We start from the raw sequence: 15000 nt of genomic DNA on the forward strand, positions 1-15000 counted from the left end.
GCGTGTGCATGTGTAAGGTTCGTCAATTTATAGGTTTGCCATATTATTAAACCTAGTGACATGTCTTTGCCAACGAAGAAATCCGGTGCAACTTAAGTAATATATATATACGGGAATTAACGACATAGATACTACACTTTTTTTTTTTCTTGGAAATCTCCAGTGCTTTGTTGAAGTGACATATAAAGAGTTCTGGAGCTTCTCGATTGTGACGTGACAAATGCGAACATCATCAATTTGCTGAGCTGGTAAGAAGATTTGTCAGTTAATGTCAGTTAACAGCAATCAGGAGGTTGAAGATACTTCAAGTAGATTAGAGACCAACGTAATGCATACGTGATGACTCTTCCTTCCTTTCCTTAGGACTAAGAGATAGCAGGAACAAACGTACGTTTAATTATTATCGCTTTATGAATACAATTCATAAAAAAGAAGATAGGTCTCTTACGTGAATAGGGGGTGGGGGATGTACGTAATTATGTAGGTATGCATGTAATTATATATATATGATATGTATAATTTATATATATATATATATTATATATATATATATGTATATATATAATATAATGTGATAGTATATGTATATGTATATGTTATGCCATAAATGTATATTTATATTTGTCATAGATAGGTTTATGAGATAGTAACTATATAGAATAAGGCAAAACACTATGTAACTGTCCTTTCGAAGGTATGAACCAAATAAGTGATATATTACTTCCTCAAAATCAGTACAAATTTTAGTTAGTGCCAAAAAAAAAAAAAAAAAAAACATGAACTGAGTTCGTTTCCACCAGAGAAACCTTATCAATCAGTCATCAGCAAACTTCGAATTCAGTATAAAACGATTTGAATTCCTTACCGGTCATTCATCTTGCGTTTGGATAGTTCAAAATAATGATAACAATAATCAAAAGAACATATTTTTAAACTCATGGTCATCAAAATTTTGCATTTCGCTGCAATAACTTTTCATGTAACTCATTTGCTCAAAGCACAAATGAGAATAGAAAAACAATCAAAAGTAGTTCAAAGTAATCGGAATAAAATAAATCTTATTATGTATGTTAATGTACGATATAAAACTTTTATTACTATTATATTTTTATTATTTAAAAGAATAACCCTATTCACAAGTAACAAGCCCATAGGAGCCATTAGCTTGATATTCAAGCTTTCAAAGATTATGGTGTTCGTTAGAAAGAAGTAACGGAAGGAAATGGGAAACAGGAGGAAGAGATCAATGATTAAAACAAGGATAAAATAACAAATTGGTAATCAAATACAAAGACAAATTGTGGCTTCGCTTGGACTTATGAAGTTCAAACTGCTGGACATCCTCTGGGAGACTGTTGTTATTCAGTACAACGGTGGTCGTTCTTGTGCGAATTTAAATCTATAAAAAACGACGGACCAAATTTTGAAACCATTCACATTAAAGTAGCGTAATTCAGATAACATGTAGGACAACGTAAATCATAAGTCTTAAGTGTACTTTCAATATAGTTAGTAATCTTCTTCAACTATTCCAGTGGATGCGAACAGATTCTTTTTTTTTCCAGAATGCAAAAAGAAATAAATTAGGAAGAAATTGACACAATGACAAGTTTTCCGTTTGATTTTGCTCAGGAAAAATTTTAAATCTGGGTGGTCTCCATGTGTATTTCATGGACTACTGTATCTGTCTGTAGAGTTTCAAGTTTTTTTCATAGCATTAATTACATACATTATAATCTTTTTTGTATAACCTAGTATATTGCATGTCGCGCCTTCAATTGTCGTTATTAAGTTCGTGCTTTCTTATTTAAAGAAACAAAAACAATGTTTATAGCAAAGCAAAATAGATTACATATATAATAACAAACAATATGAACTGGGCAAGAATTGTTTATACAGGGCAATAAATTCCTTACAACGTTTCGTACGATAATAATTCAATTGCAGTGTTTTTCCCGCCGAATGCAAAATATTTTAAAATTTATTTTATGATAGGCTACATTTCACCTTTTCTTTACATAAACGACGGTACTGTTTTAGCAGTGTTTATTTCAAATTACTTCTCCTTCCTTTATAATACTTGTTCTATATCTCGACTAGCAGAATATATCGTAATAAGTCGCGCTAATGTTTGACAATTGAAATTTATTACATTTTTCATTCTTTTTCGCTGGTTAATGAAACATTTCATTCATTCTTTTTACTATTTGTTTACGAAATGTAAGCTAGATATTTCTCAGCTCAGTATTTTAAAAGCTTAAACATTCGAATACACGAGAAAGCGATGATTCATCTTTGTAGTTTATTGAAACTCCTGCCGACGATAACTCATATTCCTGAATATTTATCAAACCTTTATTGTTTAATACACAAAACGAGAAAAATGTTAATTGTTTTATGCATAACTTTGAAAAACGCAATATCTACTAGATATTCATCAAACTTTTATTATTTATTACACAAAACGAGAACAGTCCTTTTAACCATAAATTTATAAACCAAATGCAGTATAAACGAGATTCATTTACCTCTGTTCAGCCTACCTAGTACTTCCTAATCTATCTGACCTGTCTCAGAATGAGGTAAATGAGGATGAAGAACTTGGGGGAGTTACTGGCTGAATGCGTTAATGTAGAATAAGCCAATATCAGAAAAACTAAAAGACTCGGTATGTGCAGCTCACTCAGCCATAACCTTTATCACTACGTGATTGGTAGAGTACCTCCTACGTACATATTATTATTATTTTTTTTCTCTCTCTCTCTCTATCACAGTCCTCCAATTCGACTGGATGGCATTTATAGTGTGGGGTTCCGGGTTGCATCCTGCCTCCTTAGGAGTCCATCACTCTTCTTACTATGTGCACCGTTTCTAGGATCACACTCTTTTGCATGAGTCCTGGAGCTACTTCAGCCTCTAGTTTTTCCAGATTCTTTTCAGGGAATCTTGGGATCGTGCCTAGTGTTCCTATGATTATGGGTACAATTTCCACTGGCTCAAATCCCATAATCCTTCTTATTTCTATTTTCAGGGTCTTAGATACTTATTCCATTTTTTTCCCTTTCTTTCTCTTCAACTCTGGTGTCCCATGGTATTGCGACATCAATGAGTGATACTTTCTTCTTGATTTTGTCAATCAACGTCACGTCTGGTCTGTTTGCACGTATCACCCTATCTGTTCTGATACCATAGTCCCAGAGGATCTCTGCCTGATCGTTTTCTATCACTCCTTCAGGTTGGTGCTACGTACCGCACTTTATTTACCTGCAAAAGGTAGCTGATGTTCTTGCACAGGCTCTAGTGGAGGGCTTTTGCTACTGAATCATGCCTCTTTTTGTACTGGTTCTGTGCAAGTGCCGGACATTCGCTTGCTATGTGGTTTATGGTTTATTATTATTATTATTATTATTATTATTATTATTATTATTATTATTATTATTATTATTACAGCTGTTTGTTACAATATATAAAAACATCCCAGAAATATTAACCATTCCTCTAATGAATTACATAAAAATAAAATTTTTCGTACCACGGAGATTATTATTATTATTATTATTATTATTATTATTATTATTATTATTATTATTATTACAATTATATCAATAGAAGAACATCCCGGCAATTTTAATCATTCCTCTTCAGTGAATTACATGCAAATAAAATTCAGTATCACTTTTCCGTACCACTGAGCAGGGCAAATTTACGGGGCAAAAGTAACAATAAACCGGATTCCCTGGGCTACCATATCTTAGAGGGTCGGGAAAGAAGTAACGGATTGCCCCGTGAATCTCCTCCTATATATCTCGCCGAGATATATGGCTACCAAGAGGGATGTTGTCAAACGCATACCTTATTACCTTTACCCCTCGACTATGGGAAATCTCGCAAGAACAATAAAGGGAGACCTTAACGATTTTGTGGGGTGGAGAAGAGAGAGGAAACTTCGGTAGAGGAAACTTCGGTAATGAAAGACCTCGGTCAGATTCGTGTTGAAGACGAAGCCAGGCCGAGCTACGGAAGAGTTATTTCACTGAGAAGATTGACGTGTAAACTGGTCGAGATAGCGGGTAGTCTAAACAAAGAGAATCTCTCTCTCTCTCTCTCTCTCTCTCTCTCTCTCTCTCTCTCATGCTTAGGCTTTACTAAGTAGATGGTAAATATTCACTATAGGGGGAGCATTTATGGCTCAAAATATTTGCAAAGATGCGGTACACATCGAATTTATATTAAAGGATATTGTCGCCATCATATCAAGCGAGCATTCGATGACGTACAAACGGAACTAAAATACTGAACGTACTTATTTATTTATTTGTTTATTCATGATATTAAAGACTAGCAAAGAAAAGTAAAAAGAAATCTGATATACAGGAGAGCCGAGTCTCTCTCACAAGGACCATGTTGTCTTCAAACTGAACCATCAGTACACACTATATCATTTGTGTAAGCCTTTGTCTTTGAAGTTCACCGTTTGTGTTGCTGGGAGTAAAACCAGAGAAAAATAATTACAAAGAATATGAGGAACATAGATGTTTATAATTTTTTTTAAAGTGATACTCAACACAATATGCATTGTCACATGTTCACGTCACTGGGCTTCGTGTTCAGTACTTAGGTGAAGAAGGATGTATGAATTTAAGAAGAGAGCAAAATAAATTAAAAACTCTAAAAAGTAAAGAGAGAAAAAATAAACATAAATGACGCAAGGAAAAAAAACTATAATTATGCTCATTGGTATTCTAACGTGAAAGTTGAGACAGGCATACAAACGTAAATAAACTCTTTTCTCGTACTAAGTAGAAATAAACTTCGATGCAGTTTTATGATATTCGTGGCTTTTTCCTAAAGCTCTGAGTGGCAGAAACTTCAAAGAGTGATTGGACTCACATACTACAGTTTTAAAAAGAAGTATATTGATGACATGGCCACATCAGAAATATTATCTTAAACGAAGAATGAAGGCCAAAACTCCTGAAGACAACGATGATGTCTAAGAACCTATATTAAATATGTATACAAAATGTCAACTGTTATTACAATATCGCCAGAAAAAAGTTATTCTTCACCAACAAACTTCGTCAAAAATACAGATATTTGCTACCCCCGTCGTTGAACGATAAATGATTATGTTTATGAACGAAATATATTACGAAAAATGTTTTAGGAATATGACATTCCTCTTCAAAGATAATCGTTTTCAACAAAGTGCAATAATGGGTGTCCTCCATGTACAAGCTCCAGTTTCAGATACGTTTTAACGCGTACACCGAGCTATATTTTCTATTATATCGGGGTATTCTCGTCTGACCCTAGTTAGACTCATGAATAAAATGCGTTTCACTTCTACAGCTTTTATGTTTTTCTCGAACTTGATGGACATGAATTTTACACAAAACTTCCCGGTGCGTATTGGTTGTTTAAGCTCCATTTACAAGGGCCAAGTAGAGAGGAAAGTCAAGTGAACAAGTGGACTACTTCTCTTTTTAAAGGCCAGTATCATAGGGCAACTGCTTGTATACACAAAGCAAGTGATTCAGGCAATTAACCTCTCAGCGTCCGATGTGCATTTGGAGCATGCACATAACTTCTTTGTTTTGCAATGGATCTTACGAAGACTGTAATTAAAAATGCCTCCGAGTTATTGTACAGTGAGATGTTAGACATAATTGAGGAGGTGAAATGTTGTCCTTAAACTTTTAATTTTCTGTTTTACATCATTAATTGTATAGTTTTCAATTTCCGTTTTCTTGCATATGTCAGTGAGAGCACTTGTTTCGATATATTTCGGTATGCATGCTCCACAAACACTCATGCTCCATATACAATAGAACAAACTTGTATGTTCCATCTTCAGTCCACTTTGCTGGCATTTCTGAATAAACAAAACAATGAGTACAATAAAATTCCTGTATTCGGCACAACGTCTGCCCTGCAAATGAGCTGGAATGAAAGGTGATGAGGGTTGTCAATTGCATGTCCACACAGGTCAAGTAGGTATAGCAAGTAGCCTGCCAGGGGTGATTGGAGGAAAGCGACTTGCCTCTAAATAGAACTCGTGTCTATTCACTTGACTTGCTCTTCAGCTTGGCTGTCAACTTGCTCCTTACTTGACTTGCACAAAATATTGGTCAAGTGTAATGTTTACACACGTCAAGTTACTTGAAGTCAATTGTGCAAGTAACTTGCATATAATTCACCCGAAATACCGAAAGATGTCTCATACTTTGATGCATCAGTAAGCTTCACGGTTGTAAATGATAGGCTTACAATAGACTTCCAAATTCATATCAATTGTAGTATTTCTTAAACATTTATGGAACACTTTTCATGGACTGTCATATTACCAAATCCTCTGACGGTAGGGAGCCCTGCTCAGCAATAAGCTGTCAAGGTTTACATATCACCACAAATGTGGCATTAGATTTATCAGGATTTAGAAAAAAGGGGATGTAAAATTAGAGTGAAAAAATATTCAACATGTTAAAGAATCTTCAAAGATAAGATAAGTTGTAGGCCCCGTTTGAATACATCATCAGTTAGAAAAAAAAAAGATTAACCCTCTACAATGGAAATAAAACTTTCCTAGATAAATCGACAACGAAAACCAGAGCAGTAAATTTAAATACATAATGAGCACATTGCTGAATTTAGAGAAAGACTAAAACAATTTAGGCAAGAAAAGAGTCAAGTGTGGATCCGGTGCACCATGCAAGATGAATCAAGTTCATCATGAATACCATAACAGATAAGTGATGATAGATAAAAATAAAAGCAAAAAAAAAAAAAAAAAAGGTGGAACAAGAAAAATATTTCTTCGATCCTAAATATTCTCGGTTCACTGCGATTTAACTTGATTGTTGCCGCTTTTCTTTGTAGTTTTCCCAACTTAGATTTTTCTTTTTTTATTAGAATTTTATTCACAACACGCTGATGGTGGCAATACATTCATTTTCTGTGACACCGAATTTTTCTAAAGACTTGTATTGTATTATTCCACTGCCATAGGTGAGGTTATTGTTACTGAATTACACTTAAGATCATGTAGACATACTGTAAATAAGATTATAATTAAAATCATAATTTTGAAAGCCTCAAATAAAAGCGGTCAAATAATCGTGCTGAATCGCATTGAACACAGTATATTTAGGTTTGCAACATATTTATCTGCATCTATGATAATAAGATCCGAGTGGATCTTTCTTGTTTGCCCGGCCCGGGTGGTGGCATGGTAGGTACGGGATTTGGATGGTAGGGGACACATGACACATCCACCCTCCTCTTGCAAACCCGTTTGTCCGGTCGGGTAGGGACAAGGAAGGTAAGGGATCGGAAGAGCAAGGGAGACGTGATGGGCAGCACCGGATTCTAGCGCAGAATAGCGCGAGCCATCAAGCTCGTTAATAAATAGGCTTTACCTTCGTTAAATCATAGAATGCAAACCTTATTCTCTTGGATTTATTCCGCCCAGTCTACACATCAATAAACTTGCACATAAAGTTTTATTACGTGGATAAGTCACAGGTTCATGGCGATGGGTATCTGTAAATATAGGAATTGGCGTCAAAATCATGAATAAAATCGGTCTCATTTCATTGATTATATTATTTGACAGTCAAGGAAAAAGGACTCTCTCTCTCTCTCTCTCTCTCTCTCTCTCTCTCTCTCTCTCTCTCTCTCTCTCTCTCTCTCCAATAATTATGATTTCATCTAAAGAATAATCAATCATCACGGCTAATACAGGATCTCGAATAATATAAAAATTAATATGTTAAGTACAGGATCATTTCTACAAATCATAAATAGTAAATGTAGGATATTATCATCTGCAAAGCAATTTATGATTGAGTCTTTTGAAATCGTATATGTCATTTTGCATAATATTGCATTTTGATGGATTTATTCTGACGTTTATATTTGATAGTTCTCAATCATTCCAAGATGCTGACGAAAAATTCATCTGGACGATTATATTTATGAGGAGTCACGTTCCGGAACGGTAATTGCATCTGTAAGTGCTTTGGCGTTCGCTGTGATAAGTGGTGTTTGGATGTTTAAGTCTCTCTCTCTCTCTCTCTCTCTCTCTCTCTCTCTCTCTCTCTCTCTCATTTTGTAATAATCGGGTAATTTAGTGCAGAAGTTTTATACGTATTTATTGATTAAGTCTCTCTCTCTCTCTCTCTCTCTCTCTCTCTCTCTCTCTCTCTCTCTCTCTCTCTCTCGATAACAGTTAGGCGGATGAGGAACTTAAAAGCCATAACTGCTTACCTAATAAAAAGACATATTTTACATATGATTGTTTTTTCCCCATTCCACATATAATTGTTTTTCCCCCGAAGGATAAGGAATTTATTGCACGGCAATAATGACTTGATTATTTTCATTATTAAAGACATGTCGTGTTGATAATAGGAGTGAGGGTCATTATGGTGAAAATAATTACTTTTCCGATACTATTTTGTATATGCATAATCAATTATCTAGGAACTCTAATGGTTTTTAAATGATCAAAATCATAGGTTCTGGATAAATTGATTTAAGGGTAGTTTGGTGGTTATAAAAGTGAAGCAAAGACAAATTTCAGTTATCTTAGCACAATCACCAGCCAGTAGTATGTAATGTAATTATGGTGTTAATTCATTGCTCCATATAGCAAAATTCATAAAGATTAAGCGTTTTCCTGCTAAATCTTAAATGCGTTATGACACTTCTTCCACAATATTGCTTCTGAAAACTACCAATCTTCTATTAATATTTGAAGGTATAATGAGCAAAATTCCTTTTGCAAACATACTCGATAATGAGGTATCATTGTCATTGAAATCGTAACTCTTAGAATATAATGACGAATCTGATTATGAGCAAGCTATTAATATACAGGCAATGAAGTGACAATATCGGATTGTGCTTGAAAAAAATAATTTTTACTCATAAATCAAAGTCTGTGTCAATCAATGTACGGAAAATATATTGTACTCGGCATATACTTGGTATATTAATTATATAATGCGTATATCCTCATGGTATTGAAGATTACTTGTTTAACACCTTGAATATTTTATATTGAAAGCTGTCCACCTCAAAATCACGTGATAGATGAAATATTCTTAAGCTAAGAACTGCACACACCTGACAAAGTATGCAGGAGATAATGAAAAAGACATATTGTGACTTATGCAAATTTATCAAGATTAATCAATTTTTCTGACAGTCATAGTTGTTGCAAATACCCATAATTTTGACGCACGACAGAATTGAATACCTTCAATGAATTCTTCGTACTTCAATTGAATCAAGCTTTTGAAATCATTGAATTAACGGTAGCCATGGATATCGGAAAAATGCGGAGAAGTCAGTATGCTATTGACAGTGTGTCGGATTTGTCATCTCCCATCCCAAACACACACACACACACACACTCTTATATATATATATATATATATATAGATATATATATATATATATATATATATATATATATATATATATATAATAGTATATATATACATGTGTGTGTACAGACACATGTATATATGTGTGATGATTTTGAAAAAGGTCTTTACGTAGTTTTTATGGCAGATTATGCGCATATGATTAGCGATAATGATTCGGTTTTTGTCCATCGCTTATTTGCTTCCAGCCATATTGCTTTCATTAGATATATCCCAATATAACTAGTCAAAGTTAAAAAAAAAAAGGCGATCAATACTTAGTAGGAAAGCGAATAACGTTAAATATTTACGTAACTTCTGGAAAGAGGGGAATTTGTAAGCCAGTTGAACCATCTCCATTTGCAGTACCTAATGCTGCTTGCTATGATATTGTCTACAATCCCTCAACATGCATTTCCACTCTCTCAGTTGCTATTGTTAGGTGGAAACATGTTAGGATGAGGCTTACATTATTCTCCTGGCGAGGGGAAGTGTCAATTTCTCACAGAGACTAGGATCCGTCCGTCTATGGTTTTCCTATATTTAGCAAAAGGTTCAGAAACGCATCGCTACTCTCATACAATTTTCCTTGTTTTAATAAGTACTTACATATATTTCTTGTATTAATTGTTTTTATTTATTTTTTTTAATTTTTTTTTTTTTTTTTTTTTGATAAGTGACCTTTCTGTATTTCCATTACCTTATGTTACTACTTTCTAATGAACACCATATTCTGTGGAAGCTTGAATTTCCAGTCAGTGGCTCCTGTGGACTTGTTCCATATGGATAGGGTTCAGGTTCTGGATGATAATAATAATAATAATAATAATAATAATAATAATAATAATAAATAATAATAATAATAATAATAATAATAATAATAATAATCGAGATTATTATTATCTTCTATTGTTTAACGGGAATTCGGATACTTGCCTGAGTGAAATGGCCAAACGGCTGGACCAATGGGCAAGAAACTTGGCAGGGTTATGGTGGGGAAGCCATAAGATGGTTTATAATGGTGTTTCATCCTACCCAACCACCGCCCCCCGCCCCCACCCCTCCGAAGGGGGCGGGGGTGAGAAGGGATTCCCTAAAACGGAGTCTGTTCTGCCCGTGAAACGAGGCGTGTTATTCCCCGTAGGCTTCGTTGCTTTACGAATTTTCACACAAAATTTCTGTATACATGAATAGAAGGTTATTATGATACATGCAAGATTTCGCTTTTGTCAAGAAAAGATTTAATAGCCTTTAGCCTATGTCTAGCTTATTCATCGTCCTCAGTTGAACTTTTCACATGGTAGAATCACATCTCTCACTCTTTTATGCATTATTACAGCGTACTTGGATGATATATCGGTAAAGTTTATGTAATTCAGAATAATATGAGGCAAAAAGAATAAGCTGGTGTCTGAAAATTAGGGTAACACTGGATTTTATAGTAATTTGTTTCTCTCGTGACCTACTGTAATTGCTCTCTTATCATAAAGAGTACTTATACAGGTAGGGAAAGGTAAATTATCATATATACCCAGCTGCAAAGGAAAGGTTTCACTAACTACAGAGTAGACTTATTTAGATAAATTGATTAATAAAATAATAAATAAATACTGTATAAAAACCATTATCATAGCAAAAGTTTCCAATAATTTTGCAGACCTATTGTGCATCGATTTAATATAATTTCAAAATTAATTATTTAGAAATTTGAAATAAATGAAAAATTAAAATGAAGGGACTTCTTACTTTTAGGTTACGGTACCACTGACAGTGTATATATATTAGAGAGAGAAATTTTATGATAATACAGCCTCAAAAAGTTATATAAAAGTAATTTATTTCGACGAATTACTTTAATAAAATATATTTTTTGCCATCCTAACAACCGTTGTTCTGTTATCATATATAGTTTGCGCCAGTAAGGAAGCAAAGAAAAATGTTCCTATTGCGGAATTGTATTTTTTGGACAAATTGCCAAAATGTTTACGGTCCTATTGTACATCAATTGAATATAATTTCTAAATTATTTTAAAGTTTGAAATAAAGGGAAAGCAAAAATGGAGGCATTTTTTACTTTTATTTCAAAGTACCACTGACAGTATATCAATAATCGAAAGGGAAATACTACTATGATAATACAACTACCTCAAAAAGATATAATTGATGAATTACAGCGATCAGTGTAATTCGTAATATGTGCGACAACTATTGTTCTGACGTCATATAGATTGATTGTGTTATCAATAACCAAAGGAAAATGTCCTTTATCCTTTGCCCCGTTCCTTTTTGCGGAATTGTATGCTGGACAAATTGTGAAACAGAAGATGATATTGGTCCCGAATAATCATCCATTTTCGCAATTTTTTTTTTTTTTTTTTCATTTCTACGAATTTTCTTAGGTGGCTAAATTCACATTTATTTTTCATTTCTAATGATGTGGAGAATAGACTTTACTTGACTAGTTTAAATGAAAAAAAAAAAAAAAAAAGAGATTCCCTGCTTACCTTCTCTAAATTGTACCATAATATTGAATAATGGTGCCTCTCTCTCTCTCTCTCTCTCTCCTCTCTCTCTCTCTCTCTCTTCTCTCTCTCTCTTACTTTAAAGTTTGTTTTTACCAGAATCCACAAGAAAGAAAACCCCGCCATTTCGGTGGCTCCCTGTTTCGGAGAAATTGGCTTTTAATTAAGATTAGCGGCGTATTACATAAAAAATGAACGAGTCAGAGTTTTAAATTTCAAACAAAAAAGGTATAAGTTTCATGTATGTATATATGAAGACCTAACGAAGACCTGAAGAGCTCTCATATGTAGTTGTGTTTCATTTTTTAAATAAATTGGACTAATGCTGCATCATCATTAACCTTACTGAAACTACTTTTGTGCCCTCCCCGTAGGGGGCTAGTGCCGTCAGTGCACCTCATGCGGTGCACCGTAGGAATTACTTTAATTAAGGTTCTTTGCAGCGTCCCTTAGGCTCCTAGCTGCAACCCCTTTGCATTCCTTTTACTGTATTTCCGTTCATATTCTCTTCCTTCCACCTTCCTTTCCACCCTCTCTTAACACTTTCCTCTTATTACACCTTTCAAACCTTTTTACTGTCAATTTCCATTTCAGCGCTGAATGACCTCATAGTTCCCAGCACTTGGTCTTTGGCCTAAATCCTATATTCTACTCTACTTTTGTGCCCCTTCCAAGGTCCATATTGGCAAAACTTGAGTATTCTGCTAATAACGAAAAACGTGTCTAACACCAGGAACAGAGTCGTGAGAAGCTTTTATAGCAGAGGGAAGAGGATAAGGCCTGGAGCACGCGAGCTACTCTGTGGCGCCACAGAGTGGCGTCGGTGTGTGGCTTCCCATATGTTTCCATTGTTTATAAGCTGTGGTGGGAACTGGCAATAGTCCACCACAGTCGCTTGGCACAGACGCTCGTGTGTTCGACATAACGTATATACTATGGAAACCTATGGGAAGCCACATCCCCGCCACACACCGACGCCACTCTGTGGCGCCACAGAGTGGCTCGTGTATTCCTGGCCTTTAATCAGTATCGTTATTGGCCTTCCGGCACAGAGAATGAGAAGCTGCCGGATGTTAGGGGTGCATATTTTTTGGAATGTCGAAACTCATTATGCAAGTTGTTAGTTAGATCACTCCACCTATATGATATTGGGACTGGGTATCTACTGTAGTAGATTCACATCAACCATGAATCTGATGTCTAGGCCAGTCCCTCACGACGCTCCTGATTTGGCTGCTGATAAGCAAGTCACAGGGCTGGAAACTCTCAGTCTCTCAAGATAGTTTACATATGCAGGATGTTTGTTCCACCTCTCGTGAGGGATACGTCTTTCAAAAGTATCCCCCAGGAGAGTTGGGACATACTTCCTGCCTATGTGAACTCTCGACAGAGACAGAGTTTCCAGCCCTGTGTTTGGTTTATCAACAGCCAATCAGGAGGGCCTTAAGGGACAGGCTAGACATCAGATGCACGGCTGATGTGAATCTACTATAGCAACTTCATATGATCAAGTTGCGTGAAAATTCTATTTGTATGTCTTATGTGTTCTTCCCTTACTCCTCGACCAGCTAGGCAATTATTAGTATAACTCTTACTTTCATTGATGATTCAAAACAGGACAAGGTCACGTATAATCCTTACTCCCCCATGACAGACATTCTGAAAAGCAGAAGCCAGCAATTAACTTGTAACTACCCAAAAATGAACTGATGTAATATCGACCAGTAGAGGAATTATGATCACAATTAATAGTTCAATTCAATAATAAGTTTAAAATCAGGGTTTATAGCTTCAACGTCCAGGAAGTATTATGATGCGTGCAAGAGGAGAGGGGTGTTCGACACACTGCCGCGAGATATTTGAGAAGGCATATGAAGTAAAACTGTCCATGACCGTTGTTGCTTTGTCTCTTTGTTCAGGGAAAAAACCCGTAATTCAAAAACACAGGTACACACACACACACACACACACACACACACACACACACATATATATATATATATATATATATATATATATATATATATATACATTATGTATAATTGATTGATTGATTGATTCATACTATATTAATCTAGCATCGCGACAACTAGGTCATTGATGCCGAACTATATATAAAAAGTCCATATAATTTTAATAACAATAATTTAACAGAATTATTTTAAAAATATGATAAAAAAAGATACTGGTAATTAATATAATAATAATATAAAATGAATAAAAAAAACAATTATTATATACATACATACATATACACACACATACATAAATACACATACACATATGTACATGCACACACACATACATATACACCATTTCAGTAAGAATAAAAGCAAGGCGCACACAAGCATTACAATTTATCTAAAATACCAGTGTTAAAAAGAAATCCAAACAAGCCAGTCATGTAAAAAATCCCATTTGCTCCTAAAATTTTTGACAACTTAAAAACATTGTTCTCCTTCCCATAGTATAGATATTGATTGCGCTGTTCCACCAAACTGGGGCACTCAACCAGCAAGTGCATAACAGTCAGTGGAACCAGGCAATCCTCACAGTATAGTTCGTGATCACGACTCATCAAGTAGGAATGTGTCAGCCTAGTATGTCCAATACGCAGGCGGCACAGAGCCGTTTCAAACCTTCTGGGCATAAAATTGTACAGCCAAGGATTGATTGCAGGTGCAATTGTTCTCATTTTTACATTAGTAGTTAAATTTGACCAAATATTTTGCCAAAGTATTTTATGCTTCTCTCTAATTGGAGTATATAAATCTCTGCACGGCAGCTTAAATGAACTGGGCTCAATACGAGAAACAGCCTCTTTGGCAATTGCATCAGCGCGTTCATTTCCAGATATTCCAACGTGTGCTGGAACCCAACAAAATTCAATATTAAACCCCACGGCTTAGCTAAAAGTAACCATTCTAGAATACTTAAAACTACTGGATGTTTGGAATAAAAATCTTTCAGTGACTCTAGAGCGTTTCTAGTCACAGTACACAATAAAATTCTTATTACTGCTTTTTAAAACTTCTTTGACAGTATTT

This window comes from Macrobrachium nipponense, chromosome 9 (assembly GCF_015104395.2).
Source record: "Macrobrachium nipponense isolate FS-2020 chromosome 9, ASM1510439v2, whole genome shotgun sequence".
In the NCBI taxonomy this organism is placed as follows: Eukaryota; Metazoa; Arthropoda; class Malacostraca; order Decapoda; family Palaemonidae; genus Macrobrachium; species Macrobrachium nipponense.